Here is an 11,031-nt window from a genome sequence, read left to right on the forward strand (position 1 = left end):
CCTAATACCAATATGTTTGGATTCATCAATGTCATTATTGTCAAATTCTCAGCTATTGACAGTTTGCTATAATCTGTCAATAGCGTATGCCTAGCAACCGACTGACCAATCAAAGCGCTATCATTCCCGGTGATGGGATGATTGGGATCAGGCACAGAAAACGGATGCTTTTAATTGGATGAGGGGCGTGCATGGTGACGCAGAGCTAGGGAAAGTCAGCGCTTAGCTTGGGTTTGGCTATAGGCTATATTACGCGTGATTCCTAAACCCACCAGGATTGAGTTAAGACCCGCCTCGCATATTACTGCACCACCAATGTAGTGTAAAGGCTTATTACTATATTAGTAGTACTAATAATAATAAATAATAATAAAAAGTAGGCTATAGCACTGACTAAATTCCAAGTTGACATCAAGGCTTTTTTTGTGCAGTGCACGTCACACACCACTAATATAAGCTGATTGAGTTTGATATTTTCATCGAGGCTATATAAGCCTACATTGTTGAGACATTTTTTAGCATGAAAATAGATTACATTCACGAATAACACACGAACTGTGTCTGTGTGTTGACTTTGTATGTTTGAACTGTCCCTTTGTTTCATGGTCATTTGGTTGGGCCTATTTTAGGAACCTGACAGAAACTAAGTTCAGCCCCCGTGGAATCACAATATCACATGCACCAGTGAGCAAGAGCAAACTTCGAATAACAGCATAATTTCAAGTATTTTACGGTCCAGTGAGTGAGCTCCTATATGCAGACGAGTTGATAGAATATAGCCAAGGGCGTGCGTGTGACTGCATAGCCTATTAGACCTACGTTTGGAATGTTTTGCTATGTTGGGTCTGGACGCTCTTCAGCTGGACGGCGCAACCTTATTCCCAGCCTCCTCGGACGCTAATTAATGAAGTTTCCTTCAATTGGCCATGGAAAATCCATGTAGCCTAAAAGATCTATTTGGATAAAGTTTATTATTAGCCTATAGTTTTCAACAACATCATCACAAATATATTAAAGGCTATTTTAATACAGTTTTCCGTGAAAACATGTGAAATTATATATAGCAGCCAAACCAAAGAGAGAGCTGCGTTTTTAATAGCCCACACATGTTCTCTGATTCTGGCCAACCCTTAAACAATATGAATATGGCCTAGGCCTATAGCTGGTCACTTTTAGACTTTGTGCCTTTAGACTAGGCCTTTATGCTGAAATCAAAAGTGGGCGTGATAAAACGACTGGCTATTTCATATGAAGTTAACTGACCTCTTCATAACTTAGCCTAAAAAATGAAATCGCTGAAAATAATTTTACTTTAGCACCCGCCTGCTTCACCGTCACTGCTGGTCATTTGAAGAACACTGATTGAAATGTGCAACACAGTCTTTAGATATTAAACTTTGGTGAATGTATACCCTAATGTAAAAATACCCCCACTTCCAGGATAGAAATTAAACCTTCTTCACTCAACTATTCCAATATCAAAAGGCTCAACAGGATGGAATCACATTGCTATGAATAACGTCACGCCATGGCTTGGCAAAGCGATTAGCCTTCTGTTGGCATATTGCCTCAGTTCAATAGTTGAGTAAAAGTCACGCCTTGATAATGGAAGAACGCCTCTACATTGTGAACTTGACGTTTGAAACGTTTTTTTTTTGTTGCCAAGTTGGTGTTGGTCCTAGTATGGACTGCCTTTCATTGCCATCTAGTGGCTTCCACAATTACAAGCCCATTCCAAGAGCGTCAAAGAGTTCTGAATATTTAGGCCTTCTTGGTTCGCAGGTTTGAATTTATAAAAAACCCTGACGTCTCTATTTTGGTCATGGCAATAGGCCTATTTGAGGTATATGTCAAATGATCAAAAATAGAAATAGAAAAGTAGTTCTACAAGCTCACAATGCATATAGATGCACCGTGAGCATAAAACAGGGCTTAAAGGAGTAGTTCACCGCCAAAATGACTTTTTTCCCCCTATTGATTACTCACGCCATGGAGACTTGAGTTAAATCATATTTCTTTTGGATTTGTCACATTCCTAAGGAAAAAAATTTGATTATAGTAAATTTACACCCATTGATTCCGGATGGGGACCCAAATGCATGGCCCTGGATGGGGACCCAAATGCAAGGCACTGGATGGGGAAACTGTCAGGGTAAAGGGTTACTATAATCATTTTAGATAGATAGATACCTTTATTATCCCAAGGGGGAAATTCAGTTGTCTAGTTGTAGCATAGCAGTATACAGTATTTACAAAGTTACAGAGAAGTAAGACAAAAGATAGATAAGAGTAAAAAAAAAAAAAAGAGCAGTACAGTACCAAAAAAGAAAAGGTGCATCAATAGAGGGGGCGAATAATATATAAGTATAAAGAGACTTACAAAAAGAGACCGTAACAACAGTCAATGCTAGTTAGTGCAACAAGTATCTCACTGACATTGTTAAACAAAGCAGAATACTCAGAAACTACCAACACAACCTAATAGTGCAAAGTCAAAAATCAGTACGAAAAAACTAACAAAAAAAAGAGAAGAAAAAAAACTAGGGAGCGTGTCACCGCAAGACGCACATGAGCACTCTCCCTGGAAGGTCCTTAGGGGTCAAAGTCAATACAGCAATAGTTCCGTCAGTCTAGGTTAGGAAGGAAGTCCTTTTCACTTGTCCGTTATGTGTCTCGTTGTACAGCTTAAGGGCGGCCGGTACAAAAGATTTTCCTAGTCTCTCACATCTCCGTCCTGGGTAGGCAAAGCGGTCGTTTCCTCTCTTACTCCAGTAACTGGTGATCTCCAGATGGAGGGGGTGAGAGGAGTTCTCCAAAATGGAATCTAGCTTCCTCGCTGTACGCACTCTGGTTACTTCCTCCACCCCCTGCAGAGAGGACCCAACAACAGAGCCTGCTTTCCTCACCAGTCTGTTCAGGTTAAACGTGTCACCTGCTCTGTTGTTGCCTCCCCAGCATGTTATACCAAAAAAGAGGACACTTGCCATGACAGACTGGTAAAACATCTGTAACATCCTCTTGCACACACCAAACGATCTCAGTCTTCTCAGGAGGAACAGCCTGCTTTTTCCCTTGCTGTGAATCGCCTGCGCATTGTCCGACCAGTCCAGTGAACTATTCAGGTGTACTCCGAGGAATTTGTAGTTATCCACAAGCTCAACCACCTCTTTTTTATTTTATTTTTTGTTTGTCTTAGAGTGATAAATAACAAAACAATATTATTGAACTCATGTTTCATGGTGTGAGTAATCAATAGGGAAAAAAAAGTCATTTTGGGGGTGAACTCCTTTAAGTTAAATACACAACACTCTCGTACCCCTAAAAAAGAAGAAAGTTCAGAAAAAGCCAATTTTGTTGGCTTATACACCATAGCCTGTGCTGTTCAACCAGTAGTTCCATTTCAGTGCTCTGTAAAATTCATCAACTTTCTTTCTCATCGACACAGCATTCTATGTCAAATAAAAATTAAAACATGGAACGTTTTCTCAAGAAGAAACTAGAAAATAGAATGTTTTTTCCCATGCAGATAAAAATAAATAAATAAAAAGCTACACACTTTCCTTTGATATGTACTACTCGTCAATTATTAAAGGCATATATTTGAATTATGAATACACTAACTATATGGAAACAGCCCAAAACATGCACCATGCCCTGAGGCGAAATTTCAAACCATCGCATATTATTTCCGTGGACTCTCCTCTCCGGGTTCACTCTGCTAGTCGCTTCTCCTCCTTTGTGTTTACTTCCCTCCTCGCCCCCACCTCCCCCCACCACCCCCCCTGCCTCCCACCACCTCGGCCAACCAATGATCTGAATGTGGACTGATTCAGGGTGTCAGCTTGGTCTTAAATGTAATAAATTACCATATACATGCAGCCACGGCCGGTATAGGCATCAGCATCATCATCGTTCCTTGTCCTCCAACGCATCACCAGAGAGAGAGAGGGGAGGGGAGGGGGGAGGGGGGGGGCATCCTTGACCGTCTGAAGCCTCCACCAACAACGCCACCCTCCAAAGCCCCCCCCCCACACACACACACACACACACACATACATTATACATTATACATGATCACGCTCTCGTATACACACAGACACAAACATGCACACTTGTACATTCTTACACAGAAAGAAACACTTTTGTATGTGCGCACACATGCACACACGCGTGCTCCCATCCACCACCCACCCACGCACACACACAACTTGTGCACCCCTCCCCCAGTCATCCTCGGTGCTGGCCTGCTCTGGTCGCACTGTCACCCATCATCCAATGACCCAGTGACAATCATTAGTGCTGTCAGGACTGGCCAGGGAAGGAGGCCAGCGAAGACCTGCATGGTGTGTGTGTGTGTGTGTGTGTGTGTGTGTGTGTGTGTGTGTGTGTGTGTGCGCGCGCGCACATGTGTCCGAAGCCGATCTTTTATATCTTTTTGAAATATTTAACTTTAATTTTATAATGGAAGTCAAAGGGGAGCTGAAACAATTTTCAAATGTCATACTTTATATCATTGATGGCCAATGTCACAGGCTGGCCCGTCTAAGATCCACATTGGAGTCATGAAGTTCACGCGTGGATGCCAAGATGCACATGATTCTATTTTTATATTGTTTCATCTTACAAGTAGACAAACGTGCGTGCATCTATGTATGCATTTATGCATGTCTTTGTGTGTGTGTGTTTGATGTGGAGGGGATGAGTGGAATAGCAGCATGCTGGTGGAAGAGTGCAAGAGCTGGTGACTGTGTTTGATGAATGGTAAACAATGTGCATGTGGCAGGTCTCAGCACTGAGCAGAACAGTGGAGAGGAGAGGAGAGGAGAGGAGAGGAGAGGAGAGGAGAGGAGAGGAGAGGAGAGGAGAGGAGAGGTGAGGAGAGGAGAGGAGAGGAGTGGAGAGGAGAGGAGAGGAGAGGAGAGGAGGAGAGGAGAGGAGAGGACAGGACATTTGAAACCCATTTTATTCACCACACAGTAACTAACATCTTGTGTTATAGGTCCATTTCCATTTGGTTCCATTTGTACATTCCTGGAGTTAAATTAACACAGGATATTTCTGTAAACATGGTGCAGGAATTCGCCACTGGCGCAGAAACAAGTGCACATGTTTGCACTTCGAAAGTGGAGAGGGCCTTGAGTTTAACGCTCAGGAACTGTGCAGGACAACAGACGAGACCACAGTGCAGAGATACAGTATGTAACAATCAGAATTAGCCAAATTGAATCAGTTTTACATTTTGCTTTTCAACTTGGCATTCCTTGAGGCACTGCACTGTTCTCTCTGCACTCTGGGAGGCTCTCTCCATTCCGACATGTCGCCACTCCGAAATTGACTTCTTATTGTCGGAGTGGCGACACTCCCATGGGGGTTCGGTTTAGGGTTAGGGTTAGAGATAGGGTTAGTGTCGGAATGGAGACATGTCGGAAAGGAGATATGTCGGAGTGGAGAGATGCACTCCTGCACTCTATATAGGTGATTATTTATCTTGTTTATTGACTAGAGTTCAAACTTACTCTGCTTATTCTGATATGGTAATTGTAAGTAGTCGCTCTGGATAAGTGTGTCTGCTTGTAAATTGCATCCCTACTTTAGGCAAGTCATTATAGATGAATATTATCAAAGATAGCATTGTGACGTGTTGTGCAGCTTTTAGATTGGATACCTTCATGTGAGCTCAGTTGGATAAAGGAAAGAGTCAGTTCACTCTCAAATAGAAAGATAGAAGCACCTAGCTAGTAGGGGAGAGCATAACTGTGACATTGGAGGCATAGATTAATAATTAGATCCTTCATTTATCTCACACTCTTACCCAGGGAGTGACTCCCAAACAATGGCAGAGCAGGTACACTTAAGTGTCTCGCTCAAGAACATGTTCGGCAGCCAGGAGGATGGCAGACACTCTCTGGCAGACAGAGGTCAAACCTGTGACCTTTTTTGGCAACTGAGCACTCAGCCTGACCCCTGAGGTCACCTGTCCGTCTAGTGGTGCTGCTGCTGATGACAAATCCTAATGATCATCATCAATCAGGTCGCTATGAAAACACAACGAATCCAGCTGTCATCAGGAAACGACAGAATGCCCAAACAGAGGCTTATGAGGACAGAAAAGCACCCATATAGTGGATTAAAATCTAAAAAAGCCCCCAGCAAAATAAAGAAAAGAAACATGGATTTTTATGTAACCATACTTTTGTTCTTGCATCAGTCAGCGGAGACAAGCCATCACTTATAATGTCCCTCTCACGTCTGAAGCATTAGCGAGCACTGAGGTCTAAGGGAAGGTAGCTCTCACGGTTTCAATAAATCAAAGCTTACCTATTATAAATCGCACGGCTAATGCAACTCATACATGCCATTAATCAGCCTCGCAATCAATCCCATGCGTGCTTTTAGTCATTAAGCAGAGCTGCATACTCTGTCTGCACCCCCGCCTCTTCTACACGTGCACGCGCGCGCGCACACACACACACACACACACACACACACACACACACACACACACACACACACACACACACACACACACACACACACACACACACACACACACACACACAAAGAAAGCCATGCTGAACCCACGCTGCATGCTAACAAAGACTCTCTCTTCTCATCAAAGGCTCACAACTTTGATCCCACCATGACCAGTGTACGTCCATCCCCTGTCCTTGATCAGGACACTGGACCCCTGCTGCTACTTCTCCTGCTGGACCAAAAGCCTGACTGGACCATGTGATGAATAAGTTACATATTGCCTTTGTCTCAGATGTACATGCAAGGAAATGACTATGGTGTAATATGTAATGTAATACAATTGCAACAGAAGTGCTATGTACGTGTGCATGTGTGTGTGTGTGTGTGTGTGTGTGTGTGTGTGTGTGTGTGTGTGTGTGTGTGTGTGTGTGTGTGTGTGTGTGTGTGTGCGTGCGTGTGTGTGTGTTATCCGACCTTCACAAAAGCACACATTAGATCCCAGTGCGTGTGGATCACTAGCATCCTTTAAAATCGCCCTGAAAAACCACTTACAGGCAGCAGCCGTTCGCAACAAAAAAAAAAACCTAGCCCAGCCCAGACCTACCCCCCTGCCCCTGCTTTGCATATACTTTCTGTTTGTATAAACTTGCTGTTTTTTTTGTTCTTTCATTTCTTTACTGACTATATCTACTGCATAGTACTGTGTTCTATTCGTCTGTCATTCAATGTTATATGAGATACTTTAATGGTTTCCTGTGGAAATAAGCGTAGTCTTTTCTAGGATCTCCTTTTAGTAGACCTTGTACCAGTGAACTGTACCGTCATGAAACTGTACCTTTTTCTATGCTTCTAATAAAGTCTTCAATCAATCAATCTTCAATCAATCAGATAGTGTTGTTATTAAAGGAGTAGTTCACCCCCAAAATGACTTTTTTTACTATCAATTACTCACCCCATGGAGACTTGAGTTCAATATTATTTTGTTTTTGTCACATTCCTATAAGCCAATAATTTGATTATAATAAATGTACCCCATTGATTCCGGATGGAGACCCAAATGCGGAATCAATGGGCCTACAAAAATCTCCATGGGGTGAGAAAGTCATTTTGGGGGTGAACTACCAATTCTAGATATTGAAATAATGCCTCCTATGCACATGCACATAAAGCATCCAAGATAATTAAAGCATCAAAACATGCTCCAATTTAGAAATTTGAGAGCAAATCGATGAATGGTCAAAGCATCATTGAATTCCTCAATGTGGGGCCCTCTATAAATCCAGAGATCTAGAACCCTTGAAAATGTCAGATTATCTACAATTCCACCCCCAGAAAGTGTAATCCACACAATTCCACCATGTGTATCATGCAAAAACAAACTGAGTTTCATGGTGGCGGACGCTGATGACTGCTTTGTCTTGTGTGTCTGCACTCTGCACGGTAAAATCCTGAGAGTGTATGGAACCAAATGGACCCTTACAGATCTGTAACTGGACCCGTAAACTCTCAGGTTTAAACGAACACTGAGGATTTTAGCGTGCGGCTGGCTGGCTGCATTCAGCTCTGCGTGAGGGAAGATACAATGAGACACTGCGTGTTCCTCGCTAATGATTAGCCTGTCATTGTTCTGAATGGTCCACCGAGGTTGGCAGGGCAGGGTCTCTTCGCGTCCTCTGGTGCATGTGCGTGCGTGCATGCGTGTGAGCGTGCACGCGTGCCTTGTGCTCTCTGCATGCGTGAGTGCATCTATCTGTGTGTGGCTGACACACCCCCAGACTCATGCATGTATGTGTATAGATGGGCGTGTGCTGTCAAGTGTGTGCGTGTACACACACACATTTGTGTGTTCTGCATGTAGATGAGATCCTCAAGACTCATACATGGGCATGGATATTAGTGCACACAATTGGACGCACGCACGCACGCACGCACGCACGCACGCACGCACGCACGCACCCACGCACGCACTCACGCAAACACACACACACACACACGCACACACACACACACACACACACACACGTTTGTGGAGGAGACACCCCAGACACTCCCGTATTTGTGTGTGTGCGTGTATGTGCATGTGTGTGTATGCTTTCTCCCAGTCTGGGTGTCAGTATTAATGAGCCCAGATTTCATTTCCGATGAGCGATTATTTGACTGTTCATTTGGCTAAGATTTATGACAGGGCCCTCTATCTGTAGCCTGCAGCGCTGCTCTAGTCTTTAATAATGGGAAATGAACGCATTAATCACCCTGTAGCAGTCACACAGCCAGGGGTGTCGCACCAAATTCTGGGCCCTGGGTACAAGGATTCACTGCGGGCCCCCTTAGACTGGGAACGCATCATTACACATTATGTTGTGCTTTAACTATTGAAAAAATAGCAGATATACAAGCTCGGTGCCGCGCTGCGAGCTTGTAGATCTGCTATTTTTGAAAAAACATGAAAATTTGAATGTTTCAAATCCTTCTGAGGTTTTTTGAAAAACCTACGTTTCTATGTCAGTGGTGCTCAAATATTTTCATATGACGGACCCACAAAATGATATGTATTTGGCCACGGACCCCCATCTCAAAATATTTAGTTCCAGGGACCCCCCAGAAGCAAAATTAGAGTTACAAATGTACGCTTAAAAAGTACATATATTCAAAGATTTGCACACATTTTCACGACTTTAAAAGAAATAGCAGATCTACAAGCTCGCAGCGCGGCACTCTTGCTATTTTTCAATAGAAGACAGGCCCCTCCACCTTGGGCCCTAGTAACTCAGTCCCACTTCCCCCCCCATAGTGACGCCCCTGCACACAGCCACTGAGAGCCCAGCCCGGCACACCATCCAATCTGCAACACTAGAGAGAGAGAGAGAGAGGGGGGGGGGGAGACACCATCCAATCTGCAACTCTAGAGAGAGAAAGGGACACACACAAAAAGAGAGGAAAATAATCTTATATTCATTCAAAAGTCTTATCTACTACTCCGGAGGCAGGAAAAATCACCTGTCTAATTGAATGTGATCTAACGTCCTAAAAACTGAACAAGCGACACACACACAAGCACAAGCACACACACACACACACAAATTCACGCACACGCATGCACACGCACGCATGCACACGCACGCATGCACACACTCACACACACTGAAATTATCATTTTTGCATCATCACAAATGCATTATCCATGTATTTGTGCACACTGTGCGGAATGTGCATACTGTACATACTGTAGTATGTACATAGGCTATACGCTATATAATGTATACTTAGCTCCTTTATGTGTGTATTGTACAGTGTTAATACAGTATGCAATGTGGTGACATGTGTCAGTGTACTTTGTAGCCTATTTATGAATATTGGGGTAGGTGTGTGAGGGCCGGGGTACCATGTGCAACTGTGGGTGTGTAGCTGCCTCTAAACACAGGGATTACAAAAAAAAATAGCACTTTGTGCCAAGACGTAGGCCAGATGTAGGCCACACTTTAGGGCCTGGACATATTTTAGGCTGTACAACAAACAGACAAAACCAGATGTTGGAGCTTAGCTCCTTCCAGGAGCACCGCTCAAAAAAATATTACAAATAATCCAATTCAGAATCCTTCTTGCACTTTTTGTTGTGACTCGTGATCAAAGTCTTCCAGAGTGCTTGGCTAAACTCAAGGTGGCTGTTTGCCCCGCCGCCAAACAAACCACAGTAACCACAGCAAACCCACAGGGTTTACCCAGGGTGGTGTCGCACAACAGAGAGCCCCAGCTGACAATAACAATGCCACTCTGTGAGTCACTCACACAAGCCCTAACCGATCACTGACCACACCTCGCACTGTGAGAGAGGTTGTTCTTTTGTAGGTCACTACGTAAACAAAAGAACACAGGGAGCGTTACCTTTATACAACATTACATCCGATCACTAAAGAAGCATATCAGGAACGGCAGAAACCGTGGCGTGTGAGGCATAATGGCAAGGTCGCAATTAGCGAGATTGCATTATGAGCAGAGGCATAATGAACTGTTGTTTGTTGCACACAAAAACGTTTTCCTTGTTTCTTTAAAGGGACTTTTCACCCTTATAACATGTCAGTGCAACTTTTTTTGTCCCGGCCTTCAGTGTAATTGATTCTTCCAGACAACTAACTGTAGTCAATATACAGATTTTTCATTAGACGTTAGCTCATTAGAACCTCATGCTCTATCCACAGAATTATAGTGAGCACCAACTACCTTGTTGCTCATAGCACTGATCAATACTCACATGTTGTAAGAGTGCAACATGGTACATAAAGAAAGGAATATAGGATGAACTTGCCTCAGTAGTGATGATGATGGCACAGGGAGGATACTTTAACCATGTGCAGCCATCTATCTGGATTCAAACCCAAAATATCTACTACCCAATCTGGACCTGGGAGATACTGTATTAGATTTCTGGTTTACACAGGTACATTCACGCCCATTTGACCCCCCTCAAACGGGAAAGCATATCTAAGCCCTGTGATAACCAGGATTCAAACCCAAAACATCTACTGCTCACCCAAAGGGTAATCCCAACCTGGGAGACAT

Source organism: Nannobrachium achirus (assembly GCF_963921795.1).
Source record: "Nannobrachium achirus genome assembly, chromosome: 16".
NCBI classification, from domain to species: domain Eukaryota; kingdom Metazoa; phylum Chordata; class Actinopteri; order Myctophiformes; family Myctophidae; genus Nannobrachium; species Nannobrachium achirus.